The sequence below is a fragment of the Biomphalaria glabrata genome, chromosome 6 (genome assembly GCF_947242115.1).
Source record: "Biomphalaria glabrata chromosome 6, xgBioGlab47.1, whole genome shotgun sequence".
Lineage (NCBI taxonomy): Eukaryota > Metazoa > Mollusca > Gastropoda > Planorbidae > Biomphalaria > Biomphalaria glabrata.
The window spans coordinates 43,783,426-43,794,466 of NC_074716.1; the positions used below are offsets into that span (position 1 = coordinate 43,783,426).

An 11,041-nucleotide genomic window follows, 5' to 3' on the forward strand; every position below is an offset into this window, starting at 1 on the left:
TGTTTGATTCCTTTGATGCAGACACTTCTAACCCATACAACATCCTAAACACCTTCCCAAACCAAACTCACCAACCACTAGCCAGATCCACTCCTGTTAAACCTAAATCTACTAAAATTAATACAACAGCCTCACTAAACAAACCTACTAAAGAAGTAATACCAAAATACCTTAAAACCTTAGTAATAAATTTTCAAAGCATTAGGAACAAAACAGCAGACTTAGAAATTTTATTAGAATGTGAGAAACCAGACATAATTGCAGGAACAGAAACTTGGCTACATCCTGAAATTTATAATGCAGAAATTTTCAATAGTAATTATGAAATTTTTAGAAAAGATAGGGCTGATAATCATGGAGAAGTTCTTTTAGCAATAAAAAACACTCTTATAGCAGAAGAAATTACCTTACCTAACTCAAAAAATATAGAATCAACATTTTGCATCCTCCGTTTGGGACCCCTCAACTCAAGAAAACATTAAGAAACTGGAACAGACACAAAATAGAGCAGTGAGATCCATAACAAACGAATATTCATACTTGACTAGAGTAACACCTTTAGTAAAATCACTAAATTTAGAAAGCCTTCAGGACAGAAGGCTCAAAAATAAAGTAGCAATCATACATAAAACACTGAACCATAATCTTCAAATACAAAAACAAAGTTAATAAAATACTCTAAAGACACAAAGATAAAGGCACATTCCTCGTCCCATATGCTAGGACAAATTTGTACAAATACTCCTTCTTCCCTAGTGCTATTAGAATTTTTGAAGTAACGTCTGTATTATATAAGATAAGATAAGATAAGATTTTTCCACGATTTCCTTTTCAAAGGAGATTGTATCTTTTCATCATAAATATTATCTTCAACCTGAACCTGTAAATTTATTTATTTATCTATTTATTTTTATACACTGAACAATAAATTAGAGAAATCTTTAGGGCATCGATCAATAAGAATGCGGCAAGAACGTACTCGCTCTGACAAATCAGGAAGAGTAGTATTAGCTTCCAAATAACATTAAAATTGTATTCTTCCATAGAAGCCTCCACACTTATTACGTATTTATTCATTTGCAAAGCATTGTAATGGACTGAATTAATAGTCATTTGATACAGAAGTCTTGGGTGTAGCCATGAACAAGAAGGAGGGGAGGTTCTGTGTTCAAACACGTTCCCCCTTCCCCTGTGGGGATTGGGTGACTGTAGTTTTGAGTTAGTAATTTTTTTTAATAAATCAAAACTACAGTAACGAAATTCCATGATTGCAGCCGAGGTGGTTTTTTTGAAGTTAAACTACTTAAAACCCCCTCCAATATAAAAAAAAATCTACAAGTGTGCTTTAGTTTTGCTTTATTTTTTAAGGTTTATAAGCTACTCCCCCTTTACCTCTAGTGTAGCAAATCGGGTTTTTAAGCTTAAAACCAACCCCTAATTAAAGATACTAAAGCAGAACTACGGCGACCATTGTACATTCACGCATCCAAGAAGGTTTTGAGGTTAAACAAAAACAACTGTAGTCATCGAATGTCTCAAACGTTACCAAGGGGGTTAAATACCATCAAAGAAAATAAAGAAACACTATCGTCACCGAATTTCATGAGCTTAGCCAAGAGGTGGTTTGAAGTTAAAACCCCTTCCAATAATTAAAAATTAAATCAAGACTACGATGTATTTTGAGATCTAATTATAAAACAAAACTCGAAATTCAATAATCTTAGCTAAGGGTTTTTAAGATTCACTCACTCCCCCAAAAAGCAAAAACTATTGTAATGCTCCAATTGCCGAATTTCATGATCGTAGAAAGAACCTGCCTTACGAATTGCGTGGCTCAATTTAGGCCCATTTTCCAATAACAACTATTTTTCCCTGACATCTCATCACACGAGACATTTCATCATTGCAACATTTCATCACCATAACATTTCATCATTGCATAAAGTACATTTTGCAAACATAAGTACATGTAGGTGTAATTAAGTAATTAACATACTGAGCAAGTTAACCCTAACCTTAACCCTAACCCTAAATGATGAATGGCTATAATGATGAAATGTTGCAATGATGAAATGTCTCGTATGATGAGGTGTCTGGTCATCCAACTATTTATACATATTTCATCATTATATCAACATTAATTACACAACATGCATAAGAAGCAACTCTAAATATAACTTAAATATAACGTCACAGGTGAATTGTTGTACAACTAAGCTACAATACCATTATAACTATTTAGTAGTGGTTAAACATTTAAACGATTTAATAGCAATAAATCATTTAATAAGAGCCATATAACATTCAAACTATTTAGTAGCGTTGAAACATTCAATTTATTTAATATTAGTTAAATATGCATTCTGCATAAAAGCGGTGAAACATTCAAACAACTCAATAGCGGTGAAACATTTATACTATTTAATAGCGGTGAAGCATCCAAACTATTTAATAAGCGGTGAATATGAAACATTAAACTAATTAGAAGCGATTAATCATTTATAAATAGCAGTAAAAATTTAAAACTATTTAATAGCGGTGTAACATTAAATTTTAAACTATTAAAAGCGGTGAAAAATTCTAACTATTCAATAGCGGGAAAACTTTCAAACCATTTCATAGCGGTGAAAAAACTATAGGCCTAAAACCTTATAATAGCAGTGAAGCATTTAAACTTTAAACTATTTAATAAAGGTAAAACATTTAAACTATAGAATGGCAGTGATACAAAACAAAATTATTTCAGAGCTGTGAAACAATTTAATAGCGGTAAAACAATTTAATTTATTAAATAGCGTTGAAAAAATAAATTTTGTTTTTAAAGACCACAAAAAAATAAGGCAATTAAAAAGTAAACCAAGAAAACAAAACAAAAAAGTATGAAATGCAAATAAACGCTTTACTTTAACTTTCACTTCAACAACAGAAGCCAAAGTTTGACCAACTCTGTACAAAAATAATGTTCATATCACTGTATATGTATCATATTACTGTATCATATCACGACTACATACAGCTGAACAGTAGAAGGAAGTTGAACTGTTTATATAATTAGTTCACAGCGTGTATATGCAGGGTTGCCACTCTCTCGGCTTAAAAAATTCCAGATTAGTGTCTAGACGTCAATAATTCTAAATTACTTGTGTAAAACGAAGAAATAAAAAGAAAACAGTTATCAACCATCAGGAACATAAAAAAAAACATACATGTAAAGTATTTTTTTTACTAATTGATCATTCACTTTGCTACATTGTTTTCTTCTGACAAATTAGTGTTAGAACAGCCCTGGTTGACAGAAACACCTCTCTACAATTGTCTTTGTGATAGAAAAAGATCTCTTTTGCAGTTTCCAAAGGCTATTTGACTCCCCCCTTCTGCCCCTCCAGTCTGTAATAAATTGTATCCAACCATTTTACTGCCCAACGAAAATTAATCACATCTTGATTTATTTCCAAGAAGAGTCACTGAAACAGTAATAAAGTAGTTTCACAGTAAATATGTTCTATGTGATTGTTGGTATGAAAAATATTTAAACAAAAAAATAAATTATAAAACCTTCTGTCTGTGTTTTTGATAATTTCATATAGGACACTTGTTCAGCAAATCTCAACAAGCATTAAAGTGGGGTTTTTTTTTGCATTAAATTTCAATTGCAGAATGTCTCTTTTACTGTCAGATTCTTCTACCTTTTTTCGTTTTTAGCACAAAAGTTCTGTAAAATAAACTTGAATCTTATTCAGAAACAGCCTTCTGGTTATCGTTTTGATTTTGCATGCAGAGCAAGCAATTTGTAAAAGTTGTCGCACTTTCTTTAACTAAGACTAAGACTGCTTTATTGATCCTTACGGAAATTTGTTGTGATTACAAGGACTCGTTTCTCATATAAAGACAACACAACAGAAAAATACACATAAATACAACAGACAACATAAAGAGTTCATTCAGCGACTACACATAGGTATCTTGTGCATTTCATGTTCCCTGATCAATGAGTGGCGGTGATAGAGTCTGACCGAGTGAGGTACGAACGAGTTTTTGTACCGCTCCGTTCTTGTTTTGATTGACAGCAGTCGCCCACTTCGCGACGACTTGGCGTAGTTCTGATGGAGCGGGTGGCCGTTGTCTTCCAAGATTTTTTCGATTTTGTTAAAAAGTTCCTTTAAATGTGGTAATGTTATGAGTGTAATTGTTGATGCTTTTTTAATGATGTTTTCTAGACGTCACAACAGTTGAGATGAGGCGTTGCCTTGCCTAACGCTCTTCATGACAAAAAAAAAAAAGGTAAAAAGAAGTGGAGAAAAGAAGAAAAGAAAGTTTTTGATGTGGAGCTAGAAAAATACTTACTTAGCATCAGCGGCTTCTCTTGCCTGTTGTACCAACACTTCAGCTGGGGCTTGGCCAGGCCTGGAATTATTATTTTTTTTAAATGTGGATAAAAAAACAACAACTATTGCCCATGATTTATTTCCGCAAAGAGAAGCATGAGTATCAAGAAAACTAGAATAAACAGGCCAAGAACATGTTTGGGAAATGTAACAATATAGGTATTAATTTTGCAAACCGTTTTTTTTTTCCACCTATATTTTCGTAGACTATTACATATTTAAACAGAGAAACAATAAGAAGAGGATTAGTCAGAGATTGTATGTAAGACATTTTTTTTGTCTGTCTGATAACCGAGGAGGGCTGTCCATTGGAGCGTTGGGATTTTATTGTGATGCTGGTTGTTTAACTAAAACGCTCAGGTCATACTAACCAGACAATATTAGAGGGCAGCAGACGACTTGATTGAAAAACAGAAGAGACAGTGCTATACATATATACAAACTATTTCAACCATAACGAAACACGGTTATTAGCTACAATTTAATAAATGGACATTATTGTTAAATAACAACAATGAAAAGAAGAGGTTTAAAAAATGTGAACAATGTTGTAATGTGGAACGGTAATGCTTACTTCACTGTCGTAACTCGGATATTCTTCCACGATTTCCCTTTCGAAGGAGATTTTCTCTTTTTATCATAAGCATTATCTTCAATCTGAACCTGTAAATATATCTTATCTTATATAATACCTGTAAATATATGTTTTCTTATATAATACCTGTAATTATATGTTATCTTATATAATACCTGTAAATAAATGTTATCTTATATAATACCTGTAAATAAATGTTATCTTATATAATACAGACAAAAAAGAAGATGATTATCATGCATGTTAACCAATGACATAAATTCTGCCTAGTCACTGGTTTTCATTTCTTTATCTATTTATTTATATACATATAATATTAATAGCGATGAATCATTTATAAATAGCAGTAAAACATGCAAACTATTTAATAGTGGTGAAACATTAAAATATTTATAAGTGGTAAATAATGCAATCTATTTAATAGCGGGAAAACTTTCAAACCATTTCATGGCGATGAAAAATTATAAAACTTTATAATAGCGGTGAAACATTCAAACTATTTAATAGCGGGAAAACAATTTAATTTATTTATCGGTGAATTTTTTTTAAGACCACCAAAAATTAGGCAATTAAAAAAATAAATCAAGAAAACAAACAAAAATGTGTGAAATGCAAATAAATGCTTACTTTATTTTTTGCTTCAACTACAGAAGCCAAGGTTTGACCAACTCTGTAAAAAAAATAATGTTTGTATCACTGTATCATATGAAACTTGACTACATACAATAACAGCTAAACAGTTGAAGTTGAACTGTTTATATTATTAGGTCACATATCGTGTACATCGGAGGGGGGGGGAGGCAGATCCTTCTAGCAGGGTTGCCACTCTCCGGGCTTTAGAAATTCCAATTAAGTGTCTAGACGTCTATAATTCAAAAATTACTTGTGTGAAACGAAATTAAAAAAAAACATTTACCAAGATATATAATTAGAATTGCTTTAAGAACAATGTTAATTGTTTTTCAGCCTCCTTCCAAATAATCTGAATAGCCCAGTCCATCACGAACAAGTTCTTTAACAATTACACAATTGTCCAAACCACCAAGACATTCTGAGTGGTCTAAGATCATTTCCTTTGCAACATTCTTTTCTTCTGTCAAACGGGTGTCAGAACACTGGCCTGGATGGCAGAGAGATCTCTCTACAGTTGTCTTTGTGACAGAAAGAAGAGCTCTTTAGCAGTTTCCAAAGCCTATTTGATTCCCCCTTCTGTGATACCCGTTTATTATAAATTGTATCCAACCTTTCTACTGTCCAACGAAAATTTTATCAAATCTGTATTATAAGCGAAAATGACCCTGACTGATTCATTGGTTGACTGATTCATTGGTTGATTGATTCATTGGTTGACTGATTCACCTATCAATAATTGGACGAAAAAAAAAAGACAATTTAACCTGTTATTATTTTCCGTGTGCCTAGGACAACTATGTACATTTCATGATCGAAAAGATTTTTTATTCACAATTTCAAACCAACATGTTTTATAAGGTAATATATTAACTATGTTAACTTTTTATACGTATTATGCACTGATATTTACAACATTTGGTTGGGTCAGTCGTTCAAATATATAATCATAGGTAATTTGTTTTTAAATATTTCTTTAAATCGTGTTGTTGTTGTTGTTGTGTTTTTTTTTTGTTGTGTTTTTTTTTTTTTTGTTTTTTTTTTTGTAAAATTTAATTTTAGTAAGTCGATCTACATACAAGTTGAAATGGAATTTATAATCTTGGTTTTTATATGAGCTTTATACTTAATATAAAAAACAATCGATGGTGTTTTAAAGCGTCAAAGAGCCTTTCAAATATTTAGATAAAAAGTCGGAGAATGCTCATATATGTATATATTGTATGCAGGGGGAGCACGACTAATTGATCACAGACAATTCTTTCACCCACAAATCATTTAATCATTCATGAAAATTTGTTCACCCAACAAATCATTGACCTACCAATGATTCACAGACAATTCTTTCACCCACGATTCGTTCACAACTATTCATTAACCTGACAATTTGTTTACCCAACATATCGTTCACCGACCAATGATTCACAGACAACTTTGTTCACCGACAAATGGTTCACACGAAAAATCGTTAACTGACAAATCGTTCACCGATGAATCGTTCACTAGATACATTTGATTTTGTATGCAGAGAAAGAATTGAAGAAAACAAAGAAAGCAACTGTTTGATATAGAATCAGATTATATTCTTACTTAGCAGCAGCCTCTTGTTGTAACACTTTAGTTGGGGGTTGGCGAGGCCTGGAGTACAAACAAATAATCATTAAAAAAAATAAATGAAACAAGCAAAATATAAGAAATCCTTTAAAAAAACAACAACAAAGCTTATCTAAAGGGGAACAACTCTGTCCTTAAAACTATATCTACTAATAATGTAAAAGTTATTTCCCTTATTCAATATCAAACAAAATAATTTATTGACTAATTCAGTATTTTTGATTATTGATTCATGTTTTGTTAGGTACAATATATAATTGTTCAAAGTATTAACTTGATCGGAGAATGCGTGAGGGAGAAATAGCGTTAGCGATTATTTAAGGGGACTAAACCCAACAGAATTAGCTATAAATGTGAATACTGAAGTATTAGTTTCCCTTGTTGCTATTAAACCAAATAATGAATTACCAGTAATTAATTGTCTAATTGGTTACTTTATGTCTTGTTTATGTCAATAAATAATTGTGTTAAGTTTCAACTTGATTCGAGAATGGGTGTGGGAGAAATAACGTTTACACACTTTTTACCAGACAGACAGATTGAGTCGATGTAAGCTTTGTTAAAAAAACGATGAAGTGTAGAAACCAAGGAAGGAAATAAACATATTGCCCATAAACTATTTCAACAAAGTCTAGGCAATAGTTCTAATATACGTACAAATTATACAAGCTTTTTTTTTCACCTTTTTGTAGAAACTATCAAATATATTTAAATATAGAAATGATAAGCCAGAGATTTTTTGTAGTGCATATTTTTCTTGGAAGTGGGGATAATAGAATTCACAGGCCATGTGTAAGTGAGGAAGGGTTAAAATGTTGGCTGTTCCATTAAAGGATTTTAAAAAGGCTTCAGACAAAATAAACACCATTTAGTTTCAACTATTTCGAGGTGTACGGGCTAGTAGAATTCACTGGTCGAGAAAAAGAAGGGTACCTGGCGAAAAATAAATAAATACACCGTAGAGCCTCAGATTGTATTTGGGGGAGAGGGTGGAGAAGGAGGAAGCGCAATGGGGAAGGTCAAAGGATAATTTAGAGATGAATTATGTGACAAAAGCATGTGTGGTTGGAGGGGGGGGGGATATAAGGCTGGTCATTCCTATTTAGGCAAAAAAATCTAAGCCCCCTAATGAAACAAGTGCAATGAAACAAGTGAGATAAAGTAGTTTTTTAAAATACTTTCTGTTGTAGCCCTAATGGAAAGGAGACGACCACTTCGTTCAGATATGATGCAACAGTGGTTAAGCGGGTGAAGGTTATCTTTAAGAATCGTGAGTGTTTTGGAAAGGCATCTTTCATGGAAAAGCTCTTCAAGAGATGGTAGCTGTGTTCGAGTGATATGCGTATTACCATACGAGCAGGTGATGGCAAAGTTAATTAGACAGCTGTATAGAAAAGTTTAATTATTGTTTTGTCGATTTGAAATTTTAAAAAGCTTATCTAAGGGAAATAACAGCTCATTACTGCCATCTATATGAAACTTACAGATATATAAAACAAAAAAAAATAAGTATTACTAAATGATTATCTAATTTGTTAATGTTTGGATTCATTGTATATTGTTATCGACTATGAATAATTATGCAAAGTTTGAATAGTAGAAATTTGTTTAATTGTTCATGAATATTCTTAAACTACTTTTTGGATATTGCTATATGTTCGTGAAGCTGGCTTGGTTTGATTACCTCATTTGAAAATGTAGGTCATTCAAAGTAGAACATTGGAATACTTTTTACATGGTAGCAATTTAAGAAAACTTTGGGAGGGTTATGGTTATATTTTCATAATAGCAAGATGTCCTCACTACCGACTTTGTCATTGTTTTAAAAAATTATTAAATTATTCTATGTGGATGTAAGCTTTAAAATTTATTTTTTTTATAAATTAACATTTACATTTTAATTTTTTAACATGTGTAGATAGAATAAACTATAAACTGAAAAGCGTATTTGTTTATCGAATCATAAACTTTTAGGCGGGCAAGAACTAAAGACAGACACTCTCCAATTACAGTAACAGAGAAAGAATTTAAACAGAAAAAATGGGGATTCCCGAACTCAATTTCTAATGTTGTTTCTGTTCTTAAATTAGACGCAAGCTAACTATTATTTGTCAATAATTATTTTTCCAGTGTTAAGTTTGTAGAATTTTTGTTTTGTTTTGTTTGATTGCACCTCTAATTTTTTTAAGCTACTGAATGCAATAAACAAACGAAGGCTGCTGCAACTGGAAACATCTGAGTAATAAACTTCAGCAGCACGAGGTTTCTGTAAATCACATTCAGTGCTATGATCATAGCGTCAGACCATCCGGTTTCCCGGTACTTTCTAAAAAATGCTAGAAGCCCTGAAGAGTTCTACTTGCCAGATCTAAATCGGATTAGGATCCAAGCATCAAGATAAATGAACAGGAAATAAATGCGGTGAACAGATTCACCTATCTTGGAAGCACTTTCCCGAAACGGAAACATTGATAATGAAATCGACTTGCGAATCGTCAAGACCAGCGAATTCTATGGTAGAAATGTGTGGAGTAGATGACACATTACCACAAGTACTAAGTTATCGGGTTGTTATCCTGCCCATATTTATGTATGCCTCAGAAACGTGGACAGTCTATAGAAGACATACAAACAGCTGAATCATATCTACATGATCTGTCTCAGGAAAATACAGAATGCTAAGTGGCAAGACAAAACATCTGACACTGAAGTCCTTCGAACAGCGGGCCTGAAGAGCATCCACACAATCTTGATATAGTATCGGTTGCGATGGACAAGACATCTGCAGAATGGAAGACTCCAGCATCTCCAAAAGACTCCTTTACGGTCAATTGAAGTAAGGGAAGCGATCACAAGGTTGACAAAGAGAACGGTTACGTGTCATCCTCAAAGTGTTTCTGATGGCCTTCATCCTCAAAGTGTTTCTGATGGCCTTCATCCTCAAAGTGTTTCTGATGGCCTTCATCCTCAAAGTGTTTCTGATGGCCTTCATCCTCAAAGTGTTTCTGATAGCCTTCATCCTCAAAGTGTTTCTGATAGCCTTCATCCTCAAAGTGTTTCTGATGGCCTTCATCCTCAAAGTGTTTCTGATAGCCTTCATCCTCAAAGTGTTTCTGATAGCCTTCAGGATTGAACCTGCCACTTGAGAGACGGAAGCACACGACTTAACATTCTGGCGTCGCGCTGTGAAAACTGGCGCACACATTGCAAGGTCAGAAGAAAAGAGTCAGATTTAAAAAAAGCAAAGCAACTAACACAAGCGCCCCAGATGATGAAAATGATCATCATCGAGCCATGGCAAACTATAAACTACATTTCTAGTGTTACCATTAACTTATTTATGACATGGATGCCACCAATCTTCTTTGAATCCAAGAATCCTATTACCAGAATATAGAATACAGACTATCATTACAATAAGTTTTTTTAACTAGTGAAAAATGAAATATTTGAATTATTTAACTTTTTATTATATATATATATACAAACTAAAATATGCTATTCAACACAAGTTCTAGTTTGTCTTTCTTAACAGAGGTTAAGTTCAAGTCTTTGTTATTAAGATTGCCCCTAACCAGGTCTGATGTGCCAAATGACATCTTTTCTTTTTTCTTTGCTTCGTGGATCATTGGCTGTTGACATGGATGTGAAGTAGAATTTAGTCCACTTTAAAGCTAGGAAGGTAGATTTAGATATTTTAATGTCTTCAAGTCAATTTTGTCAATATTTATTTTAACATAGTCTTAGACTTTGGTTCCATGTCAATTGTTCGCGCGTCAATTGTTCGCCTACCAATTGCCTCATACTTTAAATCAAT

General features: G+C 32.8%; 1 protein-coding gene across 1 annotated transcript in view; it reads left to right on the forward strand.

The window, feature by feature from the left end:
- LOC106058201 (cleavage stimulation factor subunit 3-like) overlaps positions 1-11,041 on the forward strand; it is a 69,128-nt gene that overhangs the window by 3,005 nt on the left and 55,082 nt on the right. The window lies entirely within an intron of this gene.